The sequence below is a fragment of the Schistocerca piceifrons genome, chromosome 6, assembly GCF_021461385.2.
Source record: "Schistocerca piceifrons isolate TAMUIC-IGC-003096 chromosome 6, iqSchPice1.1, whole genome shotgun sequence".
In the NCBI taxonomy this organism is placed as follows: Eukaryota; Metazoa; Arthropoda; class Insecta; order Orthoptera; family Acrididae; genus Schistocerca; species Schistocerca piceifrons.
Window position 1 is genome coordinate 99,502,358 of NC_060143.1, and position 18,184 is coordinate 99,520,541.

An 18,184-nucleotide genomic window follows, 5' to 3' on the forward strand; every position below is an offset into this window, starting at 1 on the left:
CGCATTGTCACCGAAATTGAGCGCCCTAGGACGATATGGAACGTTTTTTTCTGTTGAATACTCACATCAGGAGATGTAAAAACACCACGAAGTTGAAAAAAAATGAACATCTTAACGTTCAGAGAACTAGAAGAAAGAAAAAATAACTAAGAAAGCATGGATCTTCACGTAGTAGTAAGTTTTATTCGATAAACGTTTCTACATTATTTTCCGTTCCTCAACACAGAGTTGCGTTTTAGTTCAAAGAGTTATTGACTTTTTTCGCTATTTTACATAATACACAATACATAAAAAAAGTCTTCAGCGTTTAACTTCTTGGCGACAGTGTTGAAAAATGCGTATTGCAATCACTAAACAATACTGTTTCATCAATAGCCATATTTTCATCCCTCTGTGCTGAATATGTATCATTACTGTATTGCAGCGGGGGAAAGCCTGAATATTGTCAAAGGAAATGGCCGAAACCAGTTGCTGACGAATAAAAGTCTGAATACGCAGTCGACACGGTTTTTATTCAATTTTTAATATGTTTAAGTTTAAATCGATACTTCTGTAACAACATTGCAAAGATATGAATACAAACAGTAGTGATCAGTCACAGCCTTTTCGTAGCACTTTGTTAGCTTTTACTGTTAAGAAGATCGCATGTCCTCTCTATATGCATATCTCTGTATCTCTATTGATTTGCACCAATGTGTTAAAAAATTTCTATAAATAACTGTTGTACATCATTACTTCCATAGTTCTGGTCTTTCCCATCTGTGTGTTACATATAATTAAACACTATAACCAGTTCGGCTTGTGGTTACCACTCATCCCGACACATCCTTCAGACGTTATTCACAGTTAATCGCATACTCTCTCCATGAGGCGTACGGCAGTACCTTTAAATGCCGCCATAGCCAGAAATCCAGAAATTCAACGGCTTCAGATCCGGTGAACAGGGAGGCCAGGTTACCGGACCTCCTCGACCAATCCATTGCCCATGGAGCGTTGCGGTGAGGTACTGTCACACAATGAGCAGAAAATGGGTAATGCTCTCCGGTGACGCTGGTAATTCAAGCACAGAAATCGGTGTACTGTGTACTGTGGTAATTTACTGTGCTATCTCTGGTAAATCCTGCCTTATGCAACGTTGTTGTTGTGGTCTTCAGTCCGAAGACTGGTTTGATGCAGCTCTCCATGCGACTCTAACCTGTGCAAGCCTCTTCAACTCCGAGTAACTACTGCAACCTACATCCTCAACCCCCGACGCTACCCTCCGGTACTAAATTGGTAATCCCTTGATGTCTCGGAATTTGTCCTACCAACCAGTTACTTCTTCTAGTGAGGTCGTGCCATAAATTTCTTTTCTCCCCAATTAATTCCGTACCTCCTCATTAGTTTCCCAGCTAATCTTCAACAGTTTGCTGTAACTGCAATCTGTACAAATGGACTTCGCGAGAAGATCAGCAAGACTTCCTAGAAAAGAGAAAATAAGAAACGTCGAAATAATAAAGAGAATGGAAATAAGAGAATGAATATACGACGTGATGGATACAAAGAAGTTACAGTGGTACGGGCATGCAAGAAGAATGGAGGAATCCAGAATACCGAAACTGATCCTGGAATGCGAACTGGACGGAAGCAAGAGAAAAGGACACCCAATTACCACCTGGTTCCAAAATATACAATTAACAATGAGAAGACCTGGCGCAGAGGAGGAAGATATACAAAATCGAAACACCTAGAGGGACATCCTGAGGAAATAAATTAAAATTTAATAATCTCCTGGTATTTGTTATGTTGGAGAAAATCCTTTGTATAGAGGAAAATGTCAATAAATCAAAATTCTTCTGCAACACATACTTCAAGAGCTTCTGTTCTCGTCTTGTCTAAACTGCACATTACTCATTTAAAGTAAAACGGTCCATACGTCAAGAGATATAGGTTTCAGGATGTACAATTACGGGACCTTTTCTTGGTGTTTTCATCGATACTACCTCCTGTAGGAGTATGTGACATATCATTTTGTTATTATAGTTTATCTGTGTTGAGATGAATTACAGCAGACGTCTTTCGCTTTTACTTACAAAGCACCTTCTGTGGAATTGTGCAAATTGGATAGATACGTTTGTACATTTATTTTTTTATTCTTTCAGGTTAAAAGCAGCGTTTTCTTTATCAAGTTAGTCTGTAAGCTACTTACGGTGTTTCTTTACATAGTATGCACCTTCCCCGCAGTTTTTGGGATTTTGCGTTATTTCCTGCGCTGCACTATTTATAATTGACAAACGAATATCCATAAACACTGTAGCAGTGATGGATAAAAAACAGTTAAGAAAGTCAACTACAAATAGTGCAGTGCAGAAAATGACGGAAAATGCCAAATACTGCAGATGTGAAATGAAGCCTGTCGACATTAACCGCCGCGCGGGATTAGCCGAGCGGTCTGGCGCTGCAGTCATGGACTGTGCAGCCGGTCCCGGCGGAGGTTCGAGTCCTCCCTCGGGCATGGGTGTGTGTGTTTGTCCTTAGGATAATTTAGGTTAATTAGTGTGTAAGCTTAGGGACTGATGACGTTAGCAGTTATGTTCCATAAGATCGCACACACATTTGAACATTTTGACATTAACCACTGATAGCAAGATGGGAAGGTGCATACTATGTAAAGAAAAACGTAAGTAGCTTACAGACTAATTTCATAAGGAAAACGCAATTTTTAACCTAAAAAAGTCAAAAAATAAATGTACAAATGTATGTGTCCAATTTACAAAATGCCACAGAAGATACTTTGTAAATAAAAGCGAAATGCCTCTGGTGTAATTCTTTTTTAATTACATTGCAGTCAGCTCGAGACAGATAACCTATAATAACAGATGTTAACGGCTGCTGCGGAATATGGGCACAAAAACAAACGTATTACTTTGTATTTTCATTTATTACAGTGTTTCAGCTACTGTCATCATTAGAACAAAACTCAGAACTCGTAAAAGGAAGATCAGTGTCACTTGCAATAAAACTTTATGGGTAAGAGGAGTGTCCACTCAGTTGGAAACTGAGCTAAGAAAATCTCCGAGTTGACATCCCGATTAGGCAAGGTTTTTATCGCAACTACAACTAAACGCTGTTTTACGAGTTTCAAGTTTTGATCTGACGAATGCGTTAGCGGTAACGCCGTAATAAATCAAAATGTGTTAAGCGATCTAGAGAACTATGTTCGCAGATCGTAGACCCATTTGGGGGATTTATTTGCTTTATTAATACAACGTAGAAACCTAACTGTAACACAGATTTAGCTTCTGTCGAAATGTCGAGTGCTGGTGACGTATTTAGAAGCGGTGTACACGGCGCAGCGCGGGGCTCCCATGCCGCGGCCAGCCCACAGTGTTTGCGGCCGCGTGATAAATGCCCCCCCTGGAGTGTTCGCGTCATCTTGTGTGACGCAGCCCGCCGCCACCACTGTGCGACCGACGTCCGCCCACAATAAAGAGCCGCCACCACTGCCAACGTCATTCTTCGGGCCCCGCCCACCGACACGGCGTACAAAAGCCAGCGCACAATGAAGAGGTACAGAGTTGGATGGAAACCGAGAGACAGGGGGAAAAAAGATTAACTGGCTCGGAGGTGCAATTTGATTGATCGTTAGAGCGATCAGTGGCTGGCAGCAAACGAGGCGTGTCGTGATTGATTGATTAATTGCCGCTCTCGATGCACACGCGTCAGGTATCGCAGCGGGCGCGGGCCGCCGCCTATGACTGATCGACACTCGCGTCGTTCGCCGCCCTACTCTGCGGTTTTGGGCTGCACAGGATGCGCTGTCGATCGGCGAGTGCTCACTCCCCGTCGTTCGCTTCGTGTTATATGTCGAGGGCATTCCTTCGTTTAAATTTCTTCTCCGGTAACAATAACATGCTAAAAGTTAAGCCTAGTTTACACGACGACATTGGGTTGCCTCACTCGTTGTGTGGAATGAGGTGCACGCAAATGGTTTCATATTTGACTGTAGAGACGGCGAAACCAGTATATACCGGGTGATCAAAAAGTCAGTATAAATTTGAAAACTGAATAAATCACGGAATAATGTAGACAGAGAGGTACAAATTGACACACGTGCTTGGAATGACAGGGGTTTTTATTAGAACCAAAAAAATACAAAAGTTCAACAAAATGTCCGACAGATGGCGCTTCATCTGATCAGAATAGCAATAATTAGCATAACAAAATAAGACAAAGCAAAGATTCTGTTCTTTACAGAATGTGCTCAATATGTCCACCATCATTCCTCAACAATAGCTGTAGCCAAGGAATAATGTTGTAAACAGCACTGTAAAGCATGTCCGGAGTTATGGTGAGGTATTGGCGTCGGATGTTGTCTTTCAGCATCCCTAGAGATGTCGGTCGATCACGATACACTTGCGACTTCAGGTAACCAATGCCAATAATCGCACGGACTGAGGTCTGGGGACCTGGGAGGCCAAGCATGGCCGGCCGGAGTGGCAGTGCGGTTCTAGGCGCTACAGTCTGGAACCGCGACACCGCTACGGTCGCAGGTTCGAATCCTGCCTCGGGCATGGATATGTGTGATGTCCTTTGGTTAGTTAGGTTTAAGTACTTCTAAGTTCTAGGGGACTGAAAACCTCAGTAGTTAAGTCCCATAGTGCTCAGAGCCATTTTTTTAGGCCGATCATGACGAAAGTGGCGGCTGAGCACACGAGGATCACCAAACGACGCGCGCAAGACAGCTTTCACGCTTCTAGGAATATGGTGTGGTTCTAATAAAACCCCATGTCATTCCAAGCGTGTGTTTCAATTTTTACTTCTCTATCTACATTATTCCGCGGTTTATTAACTTTTCAAATTTATACTGACTTTTTCGTTGTTTTGTGGGTTCCTGAGTCGTGCCTGAAATGAACGTTCTGGCAGCTGCACGTCGCATGAGTTGTGGTGGGGATAAAGCTTGTTGCGTGGAATCGCTGCATAAGAAAAAAAATAAGAAACGTGTTTCGATTCGTGACTGGATGAAGAAAAGACGTCAGCTCGTTTGCTCAGCATCCTTGCAAGAACCAAGAAATTCTTTTAATCATCTTAGAATGTCACCAGAACTGTTAATGTTTCTGCTAAATAGAGTTCATTATGAGATAATGAATAAAGATATTGTAATGCATGAAGCACTGTCGTCAGAACTGAAATTACATATCACATTGCATGCATTACTATCGAAAACACTCTGAATGCTATAAGATGCGGTTTTAGTTGGTGATGACGCTTTTTCGTTAACACTAATAATTATTAACATTAACAGCAGTAATTATTCGAAGCAGGCCGCATTAAAAAGAGAATGGTTTCAAAATGGCTCTGAACACTATGGGACTCAACTGCTGTGGTCAGAAGTCCCCTAGAACTTAGAACTACTTAAACCTAACTAACCAAAGGACAGCACACAACATCCAGCCATCACGAGGCAGAGAAAATCCCTGACCCCGCCGGGAATCGAACCCGGGAACCCGGGCGTGGGAAGGGAGAACGCTACCACACGACCACGAGATGCGTGCAGAGAATGGTTTGCCAACTACTCTCTTGAAGTACGGTGTACAGTGTCAGTATTTCAAAATTCAAACAAATGTGAATGGGGAGCACTGTGCAACATTTTAAATAGATGAATATTGAATAAAGAATGCAGCCTCTTGATTTGTGTAGCCTTCTCTCCTGTCAACAATATTCCTAAAAAAAATAAAAAAGAGTCGGCCAACTCGAACGATGGGATTTTAGTCTTGTAGACAAGAGCATTTCTACAGCTAGGATTACATTTGCTTGTACTTTTCTTAATTCAGTTGTATATGTGCTCCTAATTCAATAAATTTTGCCCTGCAGCTCAGATATTGTCAAATTCTCTATGTTCTGATGTCACGTGACGGTCCCAGGAGCAGCAATATGTGGCTTATTTCTGTCATCAGCATCACTCAAAACCCCACAAACACCTATTAAAAGCACAGATATCCAAAAAGCGAACATTATTCTCCGTTCCCCACTTCATATTTCAACTTGTCTACACTCTACGAACACACATAACCTCAAAACTCATGCAGCTAGTGTCGCCAAAGTTGGAACACGCCGAAACTGTTTAGTTTCACCGATGAGTTTTGCAAACGCGCGGTGCGCATGCGCAGTGGCCGGTAGCGCAGTTGCCTGGAACCTAGTGTCGTCGTGTAAACTAGGCTTTACTGACACTTCATTAATCAATGCATGTTAACAGGGCAACAGGGTAAAATCCCAGCCAAATCTTCTGAATCAGGCTAAATCGAGCGTTTTGACATCAAACATTCAACTTACAACCGATGAGGTGCGTTAATGTACCTCTCACGCTAAAACTCTCTAGAATCAAACGAACATGAGTTGGCGCGCAATTAGACAGCTCCCGTGTGCTGTTCAGTTGACCGTCCACTTAGGACGGGGCTACGCATTTCTTCTGGGAGCTTCTGTTATTTTTCTTTGTTGGCCGTTGAGAAAAATGAGTGAAACTGAAGGCGAGAATTCTGACATCCAGCTATTAACTGACGGAGTAGAAAAAAAGGTCAGCATTTTGGAATATAGCGCTAGAATTATATAAAAGTAAAATTTTGAGTCGGCGAGCTTGAGACGAATTAGGTTCTATCGTGTATAAGAGAAATGACTCAAAGGAAAAAGGACATATATTCACTGATGCTGTCGATCGTCTTTTGTGGTTAGGATTTACACTTGTGAAATTTCCTTCTAAACTGTCTTCGTGTGGAAATCCATATCTCGTTCATAGTTCAAATGGTTCAAATAGCTCTGAGCACAATGGGACTTAACAGCTATGGTTATCAGTCCCCTAGAACTTAGAACTACTTAAACCTAACTAACCTAAGGACATCACACAACACCCAGTCATCACGAGGCAGAGAAAATCCCTGACCCCGCCGGGAATCGAACCCGGGTCGTTCATAGTCGTCAAGTATTGTTGTTAATTTTACAAATGTCCCTGGCACAGTCAATACTGACATCTAATGAGCGATGCAGTATTATCTGTTGTACCAAAAGTAGGAATAACCATGTGGAATTAAATTTAAAAAAAAAAACAAAAAAAAAAACGTGTCCATAAGGGATCAGTGTGGAATACACCAAGGTGACCGTGCTACTCAGCTTCTTCTGCGACATTGCTCCCTCCTTAAGAGAACAGCGTCTCGGTGTTACGTCATTAAGACATACAATGGGATCCGCAAGAGACTTTTCTGCCCAGGTTTAAAACACGGTGCCCCAAGGTCGTTAATTACGGATCGAGGCAAAGTTTTACAACATTATAAGGTTCAAAGTAGCGCCTGAAGAGCTTCTCAGAGAGACCAATCTGCCGAACAGGAGTTAAGATCCAGACGAGGTCACCAGGCTGGTAAACAAGAGGGCGGTGGCTCGCGTCATACCTTTGGCGATCGTTCCTTGAGACTGCAGCTTGCGGAGTCGAGCTAACTGCCGAGCTCCCTTAGCTCTAGTTAACACCTGGCCGATGTAGTCGTCGACCACGTCATCGGGATGTAACGGAAACACAGTGTTCATCGTTGTCGTCTCCTCACGCCCATGCACCAGGAAAAATGGCGCAAATCGTATAGTGTCTTGTTTGGCGGTGTTGAAGGCAAACGTCACGAAAGGTAGCACCTCATCCCAGCTGCTCTGCTCAACATTGACAGCATGTCGGCCATGGTCTTATTAAGGCGTTCAGTAAGCCCATTTGTTTGCGGATGGTAGGCAGTCGTCATGTGACAAATAGTGTTGCACCGACGGTTTATCTCTGTCACAAGATTCGATTGAAAAACTTTCCCTCGATCCGTAATTAACGACCTTGGGGCACCGTGTTTTTAATACAATGTCTTCCACGATGAATGCTTCGGCTGTTTTCACGGCTTTTCTATTGCCGTAGCGTATCAGATAATGTGCAAACAATAATCCATCTATTGCCACTAGCAGACGTTGGAAATCGTCCGCGGAGGTCAATCCCAACACGCTGGAAAGGCTTTTCGGCTGCTGGAATTGGTATGACTCGGCCAGGTAGTTTCTGAGGAACTGCCTTTCTCCTCTGGCACTGTCGACAATGCGACACATAGTGACGGACACCTCTAAATAAACATGGCCAGAAAAATCTCTTGCGGATCCTATCGTATGTCTTAATGACGTAACAATGAGACGCTGTCCTCTTAAGGAGAGAGAAATGTAGCAGAAGAAGATGAGTAGCAGAGTCACTGTCGTGTACTGGTTATGATACTCGACTGCCGAATGTTGGTCGTGAGTTCAACTCTTACCTCAAGTGTAAAATTTTAATTTCTATATTCGGTTCCAGTGCATTCTAGAAGTATCTACAAATGTCAAGAATCATTGTACTGGAATGTTCTGTAACTGTATATACACCGTATGTGTTCTGGCCGGAGGCAGTTCGCTCCGCGTATTTGTATGTGCCTGTGCCGAATAAACTTTCATTAAGTGAAGTGAGTGTTCGTCATTCATCTAATTACACATTCTTCGACATGACAATATAAACAAATGGATGAAGACAAGGAAAAGAGTTGGAAGTATCATGTGGAAAAGATGGTTCCCACAAAACTAGCTAAAATATGCAAACATGGACGACTGTAAAAAGTGCACTCAACATAGCTATGTGCGCAAATTACCCGACAATAATTTTTTTCCATGGATCAGTTGCTTTCCGCCGTAGGTTATTACGTTATTAGATTATTACATAACCAGTGAAGCAGGGTTACACGTTGTTACCTATTTAATGTCAACGTCCCATTTCTCGCAGTAGTTTTGTTTTATTTTAACTGTCAATCGTCAGTGCATTATCATAAAAGTGTAATAATTTTAGCGTGTGTACTGACATTTATTTATAACCCGACGTCGGGTAGGCCGATGACTTTGGGTCATATTTTCAATAGCTTAACATTTTCCGTATTAAATCCCGAAGAGAGCTTTGTATGTTGTATGAGTAGCCCCTAAAAGGTAATACAATCATTAATGTTGATGCTAATCATGTACACATATTCCGTAAAATGGCTCTTTCTACATCATTTCGATAAAGAAAAATAGTTGGAATTATCTAAGGAACATGTAATTAATTAATGAATTAACCAACCATGTCCTAACTGTCAAGTTTGTTGACATTTCCAACCAGGAGACACGCGATCTGTTGTAAATTTGTTATCTGTGTTAGGGATTGAAAATCCATGCAGTCAAGATTGCACATAAAGTCTTCTTTATTTGGATTAATTATTATTTTCGGCTATCAATCTAGCCATCTTTAGTTGTAAGATATAAAACAGATTATTTCTCATATTAGTAACTTACAGCAGCAAACAGAGCTGCATATGCTGACGTATGGAACCAATGGTCTTCAAAGAGCAGTGCTTGTGAGGCACCTTTTTGTAAATTGATTGCGTTTCCGGACCAAAGTTTGTGGGCGCTATCTTTAAAAAGCGATGCAGTGTCGTCTGTCATATTGACACGTGACCACATCAGTGTGCTTGGCCCTATTTCTGATTCCGTGAAATGATTTCTGTCACGTTTCAAAGCTCACCACGGAACCAGTTGATTCAATAGTTCGTAGGGGAGTTTTCTATATGATTACTGGCGCCAAAAGCTCATGCAATTATCTGTGTTCCCATAAACATAAGCTTCTTGGTCATTGTCAGAGAGAACGCGGAAACGCTGTGTGGGTGGGGCAAACTTTAACGAGATATCAGACTCAGTGTACGTAGCCACTTATAGTGCCGGCGGTCATTTCACAACTCATTTTCTTAACAGGAGCATTTTCCATACTTGTGCTAATACTGACTCATATTGATAGGCTGTGATCATATAGGGAATCTGTATTCTTATTCAGTTGTGTAATTTCATTTGTGTTTAACAAAGTAGCCTCTTAAAATGTAGGGTGTGGAGGAATGGTCAGAAATGAGGGATAAGATAGAATCGATCACTGCAAGCAAAAAAAAAAGTTAACATGGGATTTAAATTGCATACATTAAAACATGAGCTCCCTCTCTACTTAACTACTGTGAAACACATCTCTTTTACTGAACAAATGCCTATACCTTCTAAGATATGCATTTTAGAGCCCATCTTTACTGGCATTTTTTGCAAGGAATGGTTATCCCTGTCGTAACCCTGAAAATCTAGCATTTCTTCTGAGACTCTCCATACTTGTGTACGTTGTACAGGTGATCGCACACAGGATATATTACCCAACCACTGTATTACTGCACTTGCCCTCACGTGGCCACTACGGAAACTCGTGGTGACCAAGGAAAGCACGTCGCACTCTGGATGATTTCAAGATACATTAAATGTATTCGCAGTTGCGAATTCGGACAACAATCAGCTGCACAATGGAAAGGCGACACTTGAAATTTGTGCCGGGCCGATATCTGAACCCGGATTTCCCGCGTGTCACGAGCGGTCCCCTTACTACACACATCAAAAAAAGTTTTGCATTACCTCGGTTCCGAGAGTTCTAGATCCTGTACAGAAAATTGGAACAGAGATCAACATAAACATCAATTCCGCCCTTTTATTAGTCACGAATACCACACATTCCATTGTACCACCATACAGCGAGACCTTCAGAGGTGGTGGTCGAGGCTGCTGTACACACCGGTATCTCTAATACCCAGTAGCACGTCCTCTTGCATTGATTCGTGCCTTTATTCGTCGTGGCATACTATCCAAAAATACATCAAGGCGCTGTTGGTCCAGGTTGTCCCACTACTCAACGGAGGTTCGGCGTAGATCCTTCAGAGTTGATGGTAGATCACGTCGTCCATAAACAGCCCTTTTCAATCTATAATAGGCATGCTCGATAATGTTCATGTCTGGGGAACATGGTGGCCACTCTAATCGAGCGATGTCGTTATCCTGAAGGAAGTCATTCAAAAGATGTGCACTATGGGGGTGTTAATTGTCGTCCATGTAGACGAATGCCTCGCCAATATGCTGCCGATATGGTTGCACTAGCCATCGTAGGATGGCATTCACGTATCGTACAGCTGTTACTGCGCATTCTATGACCACCAGCGGCGTACGACGGCTCCAAATAATGCCACCGCAAAACAGCAGGAAATCTCCACCTTGCTGCACTCGCTGGAGAGTGTGTCCAAGGCGTTCAGCCTGACCGGGTTGCCTCCAAACACCGACGATTGTCTGGTCGAAGGCATGTGTGACACTCATCGGTGATGAGAACGTGATGCCAATCCTGAGCGGTCCATTCGGTATGTTGTTGGGTCCATGTGTACCGCGCTGCACGATCTCGTGGTTGCAAAGACGGACCTCGCCATTGACGCCGGGAGTGGAGTTGCGCATCATTCAGCCTACTGCGCACAGTTTGAGTCGTAACATGACGTCCCGTGGCTGCACGGAAGCATTATTGAACGTGGTGGTATTTCTGTCAGAATTCCTTCGAGCCATAATCCGTAGGTAGGGGTCATCCACTGCAGTAGTAGCCCTTGGGCAGCCTGAGCGATTCATTTCATCGACAGTTCCTGTCTCTCTGTATGTCCTCCATCTCCGAACAATATAGTTTTGGTTCACTCTGAGACGCCTGGACACATCCCTTGCTGAGAGCTCTTCCTGGCACGAAGTAACAATGCTTACCCGACGAAACCGCGGTATTGACCGTCTAGGCATAGTTGAACTACAGGCAACACTAGCCGTGTACCTTGTTCCTGGTGGAATGACTGGAACTGATCGGCTGTCGGACCCCCTCTATCTAATAGGCGCTACTTATGTATGGTTGTCTACAACATTGTACGGTTTAGTGACGTCTCTGAACAGTCAAAGGGACTGTGCCTGTGGTACAATTCCACAGTCAAAGTCAATCTTCAGGTTTTCTGGGAACCGGGGTGATGCAAACCTTTTTTTGATGTGTGTATTTGGCTACCGTTGCGTGACTCACGATCACACCCAAACTACCATATGTCGTGAACGATGTGTCTACAACATGTACTCCTACATCCATTATGTACACTCCTGGAAATTGAAATAAGAACACAGTGAATTCATTGTCCCAGGAAGGGGAAACTTTATTGACACATTCCTGGGGTCAGATACATCACATGATCACACTGACAGAACCACAGGCACATAGACACAGGCAACAGAGCATGCACAATGTCGGCACTAGTACAGTGTATATCCACCTTTCGCAGCAATGCAGGCTGCTATTCTCCCATGGAGACGATCGTAGAGATGCTGGATGTAGTCCTGTGGAACGGCTTGCCATGCCATTTCCACCTGGCGCCTCAGTTGGACCAGCGTTCGTGCTGGACGTGCAGACCGCGTGAGACGACGCTTCATCCAGTCCCAAACATGCTCAATGGGGGACAGATCCGGAGATCTTGGTGGCCAGGGTAGTTGACTTACACCTTCTAGAGCACGTTGGGTGGCACGGGATACATGCGGACGTACATTGTCCTGCTGGAACAGCAAGTTCCCTTGCCGGTCTAGGAATGGTAGAACGATGGGTTCGATGACGGTTTGGATGTACCGTGCACTATTCAGTGTCCCCTCGACGATCACCAGTGGTGTACGGCCAGTGTAGGAGATCGCTCCCCACACCATGATGCCGGGTGTTGGCCCTGTGTACCTCGGTCGTATGCAGTCCTGATTGTGGCGCTCACCTGCACGGCGCCAAACACGCATACGACCATCATTGGCACCAAGGCAGAAGCGACTCTCATCGCTGAAGACGACACGTCTCCATTCGTCCCTCCATTCACGCCTGTCGCCACACCACTGGAGGCGGGCTGCACGATGTTGGGGCGTGAGCGGAAGACGGCCTAACGGTGTGCGGGACCGTAGCCCAGCTTCATGGAGACGGTTGCGAATGGTCCTCCCCGATACCCCAGGAGCAACAGTGTCCCTAATTTGCTGGGAAGTGGCGGTGCGGTCCCCTACGGCACTGCGTAGGATCCTACGGTCTTGGCGTGCATCCGTGCGTCGCTGCGGTCCGGTCCCAGGTCGACGGGCACGTGCACCTTCCGCCGACCACTGGCGACAACATCGATGTACTGTGGAGACCTCACGCCCCACGTGTTGAGCAATTCAGCGGTACGTCCACCCGGCCTCCCGCATGCCCACTATACGCCCTCGCTCAAAGTCCGTCAACTGCACATACGGTTCACGTCCACGCTGCCGCGGCATGCTACCAGTGTTAAAGACTGCGATGGAGCTCCGTATGCCACGGCAAACTGGCTGACACTGACGGCGGCGGTGCACAAATGCTGCGCAGCTAGCGCCATTCGACGGCCAACACCGCGGTTACTGGTGTGTCCGCTGTGCCGTGCGTGTGATCATTGCTTGTACAGCCCTCTCGCAGTGTCCGGAGCAAGTATGGTGGGTCTGACACACCGGTGTCAATGTGTTCTTTTTTCCATTTCCAGGAGTGTATATTCTCGCATATGTGGGACATTTTATTTGAAAGTCCCTTTCCGGGTATCGGCGTAGAAATACGATATTGAAGTGCCTGTGTTATTCTACATTACGATGCCAAGTTGGCTGTGTCTGAAACGTGTACTAGTACATGTATGCATGTCCGAAGGACCATTGCATCGTAATTCGGTATAACACAGCCGCTGCAAGATCGTATTTATCCGCCGACACCAGGCAATCGACTTTCGCGTACAATGTCTTTTCAGTATGGAAATATAAATAATAGATGTATGAGTACAGGTTATTGACACACAGTTGATGACATATGGAAGTTAGGCAAATGATAAGGCGACAGATCGTGATAATCGGGCAATCTGCGTTCGTATCCCGGTCCCGCACAAATTTTCGTTGTCGTCATTCTATTATACAGCTGATGTTTATCTATATTCGGAACTGGGACAAAAATTTAATATGTTGTTAAAGTTTTAAACATGGCTGCGTGGTCAGATACCGTTTACAAATTAAAGCAATTATAGCGCTCGGTCCCCAAAATTAAGTCTTTCGCCCTGGTTTCGGCACTTCTATGAATGCCTTCATCAGAAATTAAACATTCAAATTGGCCTATAACAAAAGGCCAAAATTATGGAACAGAATATTGATATTTATTTTATTTGTGACATGTAACTACTGTTTCTTTTTTGTACTGTTAATCAGTTTTCAGTCTTAAAACTGTATTTCTAAGCTTTTACGTAGACAAAAAGTTACCGTGTCTTCTGCTGTCAAGTAAAACATTGCCTGTTACTTCAGGTAATAAATAATTTTCGTCTTAGCATCATCTGTCTATATTTTAAATGTTAAGGAGCCTACTTATATTTACGGCTACTAGATGGCAGTCGTGGTGTCATGTTCACCTGCCCGCACTTGCTAACGCGGGCGCCTGTCTGTTGCTAACTGCGGCTTGACATTTATGAGCAGCCCATAGTGGCTCGCCTTCCATGTATCGTTTTTTAAAAATTCTGTGCCTACAGCTTTATCGCTTGATATTTATTTTATACGTGACATGTAAGCAGTGTTTCTTTCTTGTACTGTTAGTCAGTACTTACACTTTATATATAAAAAAAATTCCCATAACTTTGTACTTGTGTTATAGACCAATTTCAATGTTTAATATCTGATGAAGGCACTCATAGAAGTGCCGAAACCAGGTCAAAGACTTAATTTTTTCCACCGAGGGCTGTAATTGCTTTAACTTCAGTACGTTGTATCTCATAACGGCCACATTGCCTCTTCCTTTGGGCATGCATGCATGTCAAAAGCAACTTCTCATCGTAATTCAGATAACACAGGCACTGCAATATCGGTTTTCAAGATAGTTGTGATTATGCTATGAAGTGGTTCAGCATGTCCTCGTCAAATATCATGACATAAAACTCACGATAAGCCGACAGAAGTGCCCTCACTGACAACAGAAATAATATTGCGGTCGACTGATATTGTGAAGCTTCTCACATAAACACATTTTGTACGTAAGTACTTACTTTCGATACCCCACTCACTAAGTTTCCGGCTGATTGTTTAGTTTATTGTCATGTTTGGGTAGAAATCAGTTCCACGTAAGTGTTTTCATGGACGTAGACAGGCATCGGCAGTGCCTCATCAATCAAGACGTTAATGGTTCTACTTCAGAGTACTTCAGTCAGGCAATAGTTTCTGTGCGGATAATAACCGCCTTCCTGTGTGTCCACGAAGGATTTTTTCCTGTGTGACTGTATAAACTCGTTGTCACATGAGATCCCTGTATAACTTTAAGACGAACTGAGTGGTTGGATTCGTAAATCACTATCTCGTTGTACCCCAATGATTTGGGGCACCTTGAATAGTTGCGCACATCACGAAACCAAAAAGGTTTTATTTCTGAACTTTGGCTACAGTATTGACTTCAACACTAGAGTAACAATGCTTGAGGGTACCAAAATCTTACAGGCCCACTTCGATTTACAGATGGAAAACCAAGCAATTAATTTCAACTTTTTAGCCCGCAGAAAGCTCGCTATTATATTAGCATTTTCTTAACAATAAAAGATATATCTGAAGATTCCAGCCGGCCAGTGTGGCCGAGCGGTTCCAGGCGCTTCAGTCTGGAACCGCGCGACCGCTACGGTCGCAGGTTCGAATCCTGACTCGGGCATGGATGTGTGTGATAGGTTAGTTAGGTTTAAATAGTTCTATGTTCTAGGGGACTGATGACCTCCGATGTTAAGTCCCATAGTGCTCAGAGCCATTTGAACTTTTTTTTTTTTTTTTTTTTAAGATTCCATTGTAAGTACAGTACATGTACTTCTGCATCACCACTGCCGAAGTTTTGTTACACTAGTATTGCACACTGGGGAATAAACGCTCAAACACCAATAAATACGATTTTAAGCCAACGATTTTTTTTAATTGGAAAAAATATGCGGAAGTAAAAAGAGAAATATTAGCACATCCTATAGTGAACGAGGCAGAAAGCGACAGCAACAGAATACAAAAACAAATAAATATTCTTCGACGTATAGAAACCAAACACATATAACAACGATGAATGAGGCCCCTTTCAAAAATTAAAAAAAAGTAATGGAGATCCACCTACAACAACAGAGGTAGTAGCAGAAAACAAGGGCCAAATGTATGCTATAGAACAAGAGCAAAGGATAACAGGAGCACCGCAGACACGACGCATAATACAAGGGCTGTTCAGTAAGCAATGCGACATTTCTTTCCCAAAGTGATATGGTTTTGTTCATAATTTAAATCCACCATATTTTCCCTCAGTTCTTTGGCTAGAAAACCTTACTTTTCGGCGTGATCTTCGTTCTATGGCTATACGCTACCCTAACATGAGAGCGTCTATACCGTCATGGTACCACACTCGACTGATCTGCGCCACAGACAAGTTCTCGCTGAATCATTAACTGTCCCATCACTGCTGCAGTGCTTCCCGCCAACTACATCTCCGAGTGGTCCAAAGTGACGTAAGTCAGAAGGTGCGAGATCCACGCTGTAGGCCAGATAAGGAAGAACAGGCCCCGAAGTTATCTGCTCTCGGGATCGCAGACTCGTGTGTGACCATGCGTTATCGTTTTTACATTTTTGCGGCCACGAACAGGCTGTAATCGTATCTTCAGTTTCCTCACAATGAACGTCGGAGTTGGAGGAGCACGTTGAGCACAACAACAGATTCAGTGTCTCAGAAGTTTGTAGACATGGCTTTACAGATAAGGGTACTCTTTCCTCGAAGGAGAGTATAACACGCTTTTACTGTTTTAATTTCATAGCAAGTTAGTGTTACCATTTTACAGGGTTTATGACCGCGAACGTGTCACTAGTGGATCTGAAGCAACTGGACTACTCACCTGAAGATGGCGGCCAGGTGGCCCTCCGAAATATTGTGCCCAGATTATATGTTCCGGATGGAGACCCAACAAGAATACGACTGGACTGTTAGTTGTTTCATGTGTGGCTCCACAGCCTCGACGCAGTTCCACAATGATAATACTTTTGTAAATATCTACCGTATGTTGCCAGATTCTGTACACAAGATGACCTGTATTGGATTATTTAATACATTAACTTCATTAGGCTCCAATTTTGGCCTGTGGCCGTATTGAAATGGAGGTGAGATGTGTTTCATTTTGAACTGTGTGAATGTCGCTTGCAGCGTTAATTTCAATTCCCGTCACGCGCCATCTTTTGTTTACTAGCGATTCCAAGGAGGCGCTGTGTGCTCTGCGCGGAGCGGTCCCTCGTTGCACGCTCAGCAGGGGGTGACCGGAAGGCCGGCAGTGGGGAGTGGTGGCGAGTAGTGCGACCGTTGTCGACGCTCCATGCCTTGTGTGGACGTGGCCCCGATAAGGTTACTGGCTTCGGGACGTAATAGCGGTGTCTGATTCAAGACGTAATGGAAATTCTGTCACTTATGTTTCCTCTACGTTGCTGGTGTGGAAGCAAGACTGTGTCTCGGTTCCGGCAGCTATCTGTCGGGGTGTGCATCGCCGGCCGCTGTGATCGAGCGCCGGAGTGGCCGAGCGGTTCTAGGCGCTACAGTCTGGAACCGCGCGACCGCTACGGTCGCAGGTTCGAATCCTGCCTCGGGCATGGATGTGTGTAATGTCCATAGGTTAGTTAGGTTTAAGTAGTTCTAAGTTCTAGGGGACTGATGACCTCAGAAGTTAAGTCCCATAGTGCTCAGAGCCATTTGAACCATTTTGTGACCGAGCGGTTCTAGGCGCTCCATTCCGGAACCGCGCGATCGCTACGGTCGCAAGTTTGAATCCTGCCTGGATGTGTGTAATACCTTTCGGTTAGTTAGATTGAAGTAGTTCTAAGTTCTAGGGGACTAATGACCTCAGATGTTAAGTCCCATAGTGCTCAGAGCCATTTGAACCCTTTTGAGTGTGCATCAATCAAAGTAAGACGTATCAAGCAAGTCTGTGTCCCGGTACCGGCTGCTGTTTGTCGGAGTAAGACCTATCATACACCTTTGTTTAGTAGCTGTTGACATTCACACTGCGCTAAAACGGTTATTCAGTAACCCGGCCATATTGCCGTAGTTACTCGTCGTGACTACTGTTGACTGTTCCTATCAGACGCTTCAGTATTTTCTTCCGTTTCTTCCGCTATGTGCTGTTGGTTTCATTTCAGTGTTAATATTCAGCCTAATGTATTAGAAATGAATTGTTGTTGTCTTGTGGTTGAGTCCTGGGTTTGTTTGAATCGATAACCAGGACGTCTCATACCACTC